Source organism: Poecilia reticulata, chromosome 20, assembly GCF_904066995.2.
Source record: "Poecilia reticulata chromosome 20, P_reticulata-male-v2, whole genome shotgun sequence".
Classification (NCBI taxonomy): Eukaryota; Metazoa; Chordata; class Actinopteri; order Cyprinodontiformes; family Poeciliidae; genus Poecilia; species Poecilia reticulata.
Window position 1 is genome coordinate 19,245,672 of NC_088849.1, and position 7,193 is coordinate 19,252,864.

At 39.0% G+C, this 7,193-nt stretch overlaps 1 long non-coding RNA gene across 1 annotated transcript; it reads left to right on the forward strand.

Moving 5' to 3' along the window:
• Positions 1-1,234: 1,234 nt before the first annotated feature.
• On the forward strand, positions 1,235-6,661 carry LOC103456841 (uncharacterized). The gene is made up of 2 exons (XR_014085282.1): positions 1,235-5,590; positions 6,269-6,661. It is a non-coding gene; the product is annotated as an uncharacterized LOC103456841 (long non-coding RNA).
• Positions 6,662-7,193: the final 532 nt, after the last annotated feature.

Genomic DNA, 7,193 nt, shown 5'->3' on the forward strand with positions numbered 1-7,193 from the left:
GCGGGGAGTGAATTACCTTAGCGTTTACACAGATGCTGGCATTCAGACAGGGCCATGAGAAAGGCGAACGACGGGGGATCAGGTTGCAAAGAGTGCATGATTTTTTTTTCTTCCCCTGAATTTGCCTGTTTTCAGCTTGACGCTGGTCCAACGTGGGTTTGTCATATGGGTGCCCTCCTGGGGTTTTCTTTCTGGGAATGGGTCAGACGGTGAGAGTGTGTAAATGCCGGGTTAAGCAAACTAACATCTGTGCTGATTTTCCTGACACGGACTTCACACCTCGTGGAATGTGAAAACAGAAAGACAAAACACGCACGGATTACAGCCCGTTTCTCTTGCTGAAAGTCTCAGACAAGGCATATGGTTTAACATTTAAATTGCACAACAGCATAGGAAGTTGCTTCACAGGATTTTAAGAAGAAAGTAAAGCTGCTCAGTCTCATTTTGATGCGGTAAACCACTACTCTGCAGCTTGAACGCTATCGTATCTTGTGTAAATGCCTCATGCATTGAGCCTTTTAATTTTACCTCAGTCCTTGCTATGTTTGTTGTCTCACTGACACTTCTAGGAACAGTGCTTGTCTTCAAAGAATGTAGATCATATTCTTTGCCGTGTGGCCCTAAAATAACACAGCAGTTTCCTTTTTGCTTCAGCTTGCAAGTTTGGTAGACTTACTCTAACTGCACTACAGCTAAAGAACTATGAGTCAATGCAGATATTACAATATGGTGGCAACCTCTGTTTAGTTTAATATTCTTTTACATCCAGTGAAAGAATAGTTTGTATCTAGAGTCCAATTGTAATAAACCCAACTCTGGATAAGCTGCAGAATCTGTTGACCAGACAAAAAAAATTTCATTCTTCCCACAAGTCTGGCCTTTATGGGAGAGTGGCAAAAAGACAGCAACTGACGGGGAAACAAAAAATTTAATTAGCAAACAAATTAAGACAGAGATGATTGTTTCCCTTTGTTTCTTTCCAGGAAAGGCCTGATGAGTGGCAGTAAGACTTATGGAGGAATCCATAAAAATTGACTGCAAGTAAGTATTAGGCGAAAGTGGAAAAACAAGTGTTTACTTCAGGCCCGATTACTACTTGAAGCGAGTGAATCATCTGTGGTCTGCCTCAGGAAAACCGCCCCTCTAAATACTCCTCCTGATTGCTGGCTGATGAGCTCCAGCTGCAACTAATCCGGCTGTCACACCCAGGAGAGAGAGAGAGAGAAGGTAGGAGGAACATGTCCACACACACCCACAGCCCGCACACTGTTTGGCGAACCCAACCACACCTACATGAACTCCACATCACCTTGAAGCACGGTGGTGGGAACATCATGCGCAATCCTAAACATGCAGACAAAAGCAATAATGCAATGGGTTTTGATCAAAACACATTCATGTGTTCAAATATCCTTGATGTAAATTGAATTGAGAATGTTACGCAATACTCGAACCATCTGATCTTGAGCTGCTTTGCGAAAACACAATGGTTTCAGCCCGCAAAAGACGCGCAGCTGTAATTACACCAGAAGACGATTTTACAATGTTTTGATGCAGGGAGGCTGAACACAAATACACAAAAGTCTCTCCTTTCATTTGTAAGCAATTTTAACAAGCTCTTCTTTCACTTCAGAATTGCACACTGGTTTCTTCCACATAAAATCCAAATAAAACATATTCAAGTTTGTGGTTGTAAAATGTGCAAGTGGAGAAAAGTTCAAAGTTTTGTACCAACTTTAGAAGATTAAATAAATTTCATATGCATCTCTGCGTCCTGACTTCAGAAATCACTCATCACAACTGCAGATATGAAACCAACTATGTCAGTAAATGATCAAGGCTTTTAAAAGTTTGCCTTGGCAAAGTTTACCTGGCAGACGACCACCAATGTGTTTAAGACTGGGCCAGTTGGACAACATGCAAGAAGCTGCAATCTGAACCCTGGTTCTGGTATTTAAAGGCGTAAACAACCCAAACAGTGCAACACTAGAGTGGAAATGCATTACTATACTATGAGCTCATTATCTCACCATACAGTGGTTTTAATCATTAAGCAGGGATGGTGGCGGTTTTAGTTTCAGTGAGATCACCCTGACTACAAACTGTCCACTTATATTACAGCTAATACAAACCTAGTATTTCCATTCACTGCCCCACAGTCACAATATTTACATAGTGGAGCAGCTTGCAACAATCTTTAAATGTTAAGCAGCAGATAGTTAGAGACAGACAGCGATATGCAGATATTTGTATTGATTAAGAGACATAAACACTGTTTTGTAAGACAAGTAGATCTAATTCAGTCCAGCAGAATACAATCATATAGATAGATTCAAATTCAGCTGGCATTCAACATGCATGTCAGGTTCTGATGCCGTAATCTGAACTTCAACAGTGCAACACTAGAGTGGAAATTTATTACTATACTATGAGCTCATTATCTCACCATACAGTGGTTTTGATCAGAATTAGATCTGCTTTATAAGACAAGCCAATCTAATTCTCGGTCCAGCAGAATGCAATCGTATAGATGAGCTCAAATTCAGTTAAACACAGTACAGTTCTGTCCTATTTAAAGTACAGTGCAGTCCAATTCAGTTGTTGACGGCTTGCTAATCCGTCAAACATTAGCAAGCATGTGGAAACAGTGGAAAGGAACAACTCCCATTTGACAGGAAGGAACCTATCACAGTTGATTAGTTTCAGAAGGATACAGTTAAACAGATTATTTATCAGTGTGACTAATAGTGGACAATCTGTTACATTAGGAGTTGGAGGATAAATGCCTATTAGACAAAATGTATTTACAACTTCAACACTTCAGTACCTCTTGATCGTCTTTATTTGGCTTTTCTGTAGCTTGTGTGCTTCTGTTGGGATCTTAAAGCTCTGAATTTCAAAGTGTGCTCAAGTGATTTATGAGGTCTTAGTTCTGAATTGGACAAAAGTAGACGTCTCCCTTTGCCCTAGCAAGTCAATTTAAAGTTGGAGTTTATGTTCCTGATGTCTTAAGCATGAGTAGAGATAGGATGGAGCTGGAGGTGGATAGATGTGGTCTGTCTTGGTGAGGTAGGAGCAGAGCCAAAAGGTAGGCGTCTTAATTTAAGGATCCATGTATGCTGATTTTTATGTATTTGGCAAACATTTCTTTCAAACAAATGAAGGTATAACAGTGCAAATATACTATCTGGCATTCAAAGGGAGTAATAAAACACAGTGACATCTGTTTGGATAGTTTGAAACCTCAAAGTTCCCTAAATCACATCCGATTGACCTGGTTTATGACTTTCCAACTAATGGGATCCACAGATGGACAAAGATTCAACTCTAAGAGCCGGAGGAAATGTTAATTAAACATCACTGGTGCAGCTCCACCTCTTCATTTTTCTTGGCTCTAGAATATAAATTAACTAAAACAACCTGCTTTACTTATAACATCAGTTCTCTTTTCTATCACATCATAAAGAAAGACCTTGTTAGGTATTCATAACTCTGGGAATCAGGATGCCATCAATTACCAATTAAACTTAATTGGTTACTAATTAACTTAAGATCGGTTGGTTGACCAGAAGATTGGCCAGTTGGTTGGTTAGTTAGTGGTTGGTTGCTTAGTTGGCTTGCTGACCAGAATGTTGGTTAGTTGGTTGACCAGAAAATTGATTGGTTGACTGGTCAGTTGTTTTGTTGGTTGGTCGGTCGGTTGGTCGGTCAATTGGTTGGTTGCAGAATGATTGACTGATTGTGAGGATTTTACTTTAACAAGAACATTTTTAGATATTTCTCTTATTAAACATTTAAAAATATATACTGGTTATGAACATTGTTCAAAAGTGTTTTGGGGAAAATCTCTTTCAGGTAGGAAAAAGCAACGACAGCTTAAGAAGCCTGCCAAAAAAAAAAAAAAACTTTTGAACTCTTGGTGTCAGGTGACCTTTTCAGAGAAAGAAGTTGAGAAACACTTTTAGATTTAGGTCAGAGATTTTCCTTGCACTTAAACATGACATCACAGGACTTCCTGATCTAATAATGCTTCCAGCAGCCTTATTATGTCCATTTAACTGGATAATGGCGGTTCACTGGATTTGTGGAGTCTCAGTGGAGACAATGAGGACACAGAGAGGCAGCTGCTCTGTCCCTCGTGACGTCTTTTCTCTCGCACACACACATGGAGAAACCACAACTGGAAGCTTGTAATTTTCAGCCTGGTGGCGTTTATGTCTGATCTAGCTTTTGTTGTATGGGCTGAGTATAGTTGTGGCAAAGCAGCATAGAATCATGCACATCCACAAATGACAGCTCAGGCTCAGAGGAGGCTGGGTTCACAGAGTGCAAACATCACAGCACGCAAAATTAATGCGCAGTTCCTCTTTTTGCTATCAACAGATCAGATGCAGCAGGAAAAAAAAAAAGGTCAGCTACGACGCAGAATTTTATGAATCAACGCGTAGTAAAAGATCCTGTCCTCAGTAATGCCTGCAGGGGAACGACGCTGTTGACCTCATGAAGGACCGTTCTTTATTTAAACTGAATAAATCAATTATTGTCTTCGTGCACAGTCACAGCCACGAGATGAAGTCCCACTATAATCTGCCACCATGTTTGTTAATAGGCTGATTATGATGGCTGTGGTTGTGAGGATCATGTGCACCAGTGTGACGGACAGTGAATGGCTGGCTGTGTTGGCTCACAGAGGAGGAGACTCTTGGATGAAGGGAACATGAAGGGCTTTCTCTATCTCTGCTGTGCACACAAATATGCATTTCATTACTAACTTTGGACAGGAATAGCTCCATGCCTCTGGTTTTTGGGCTTAAGGCCACCTCAGCTGAGCTCTGGCCTGCAATCTTCAACGTCATTCGTGGAATCCTCTCCAACAGTTTTCTCTTGAAAACTTAACAGCAAAGAAATGAAAATTTGCACAAAACCTTAAAACCATGACTAACTTCTTTGTATTCTAACTTCCAAGATAAACTTTGAAGACCATAAAAAAAACAAACCCCACTGCTTTAATGTTTTACAGGAAAGTCTTAGACTTACTGAAAGCCACAAATGAACAGAGTGACGCAAAACAATCCTACAGTTATGCACGTTCTTTTAATAACTACAAAGACCTGGAAAATATCTGATAATTAACATGAGCAATGAAGTGTAACATTATTTAAGCCAAAATGTGTCAGATGACTAACAACAACATTAATGATCAGTTGTAAAAAGGAACAAGAAAACGACTGTGAACGCTTAAAAAAATGTACCAACAAGTTGTATGTCAGTATCACTTGTCCCTGTATTGTCCTTGTAGCCAGATGAAAAAAAAAAAAAAAAGCTCAAGCATGAACAAAAATATCAATCAAACTAAAACAAGAAAGCCCAATCACATTTTAGACTTATCTGAATAATGGCCTCAGTAATAGAACTGTTTTTCCACGTGTTGGTCCTTGCTTAGGTGGTCTGAATCTTTTTCCAGATGGAAGGAGCTCAGATTCGCCATGCCGTGGATAATAAGGGGCCTGGAGAATGTCTTTCACTCCGATGATCAAGCAACTGATCGGGTTCGAAATCTGAGTGATGGACTTTGAGCCTCCAGAAACATGTAAACAAAATCACAAAGTCGGCCTTCTATCACCTGAAGAACAGTTCTAGGATTAAAGGACTAATGTCCAAGTTAGCTCTAGAGAAACCTCTCCATGTGTTTATCTTTGGTCGCATTGATTATTGCAACAGTGTCGTCACAGATCCGCCTAAAGAGCCAATCAGACTGATCCAGAATGAGCTTGAATTCTCACTAAAGCTACCAAAAACAGAGCACATCTCAGAGACTTTAAAATACTTTTGTTGGTTTATAAGTCGCTGAGTGGCTAATGACCAAAATACAGTAAGAAACTTTCTCAAGTTTTCTAGTTCTGGTCTATTCGCCAACCCCTGAACTAGAACCAAACATGGAGAAGCAGCATGTAGTTATTTTCTTTTAATCTGAAACAAACTTCCATAAAACTGTAAAACTGCTGAAACACTGAGGTTCATTAAATCAAGGCTAAAATGTAATTTCTTTATACTTGCCTTTGGTTAATAACAATTATTGTTTTCCTTTACTTTAATGTTTTTGCTTGTTGCTTTATTTTCCTTTTAATTAGAAAAAGCAATTTGAATTGCCTTGTAGCTGAAAATGTGCTCTACAAACACGCTTTAAAATTTTTATATTACATCAGGCAACGTCGTGCCAATAATTTTGTCAGTTCTTTTACTATTAATATTTACTGTCTACTGATAGGTTAAGATGGTGGAGATGACGGCTGAGTTCAGAGAACATCCACGCTGCTTTCTCATCCTAAACAACTCTGAGGATTTTTTCTGGTTCCTGTGGTCCTCACACATTGACACTATTCAGAAGAAATCCCTGCAGAGACCGGTACAAGAAGTTCAACCTACAGAAGGAGCTGCTGGACTTCTTTTTCCTGTGCACATCCATCACTGAGTGGTTTGGCTCATCCACCAAACAGGACAGAACCAGAGCACATAACTGGGAGAGGATCATCAGGACTGGTATCCCCTTAATGGTATCTAAAGGTGGTGGACTGGAATACCTTCTAAAATATATGCACGAATCTTTGTTTTTTGTGAAATGTAAGTTTTAAGTCTTGCAATAAAATCTTCCACCACCTAAGCAAGTGAGTCATTTGTACATCACAAGATAAAACATGTAAGAGGGAAAATCCTACTCAAAAATACAGAAATGCAACGTGCAGCAAAACAAATCTTTAAATGGGAATGAAAATAAACAGACATGAAACAGGTAAAATGAAAACAAAACTATATACAGCTCTGGAAAAAATTAAGAGACCACTTAAAATGATCAGTTCTCTGGTTTTACTCTTTATGGGTAAATGTTTGAGTAAAATGAACATTGTTCTTTTATTCTATGAACTTTTAACGACGTCTCAAAATTTCCCATCAAAATCTTTTTTTTTATTTGCAGAAAATGAGAAATTGTCAAAAAATCAAAAAGACCCAGTGCTTTCAGACCTCAAATAATGCAAAGAAAACAAGTTCATACTAATTTAGAAATAACAGTACTAATGTTTTAACTCAGGAAGAAATTATAAATCAATATTTGGTGGAATAACCAGAGGGTTTTCTTTGGGGTTCAGTGCAGGGGGCTCTGAGTTTTTTCCAGCTACAATTTGATCCAAATTTAC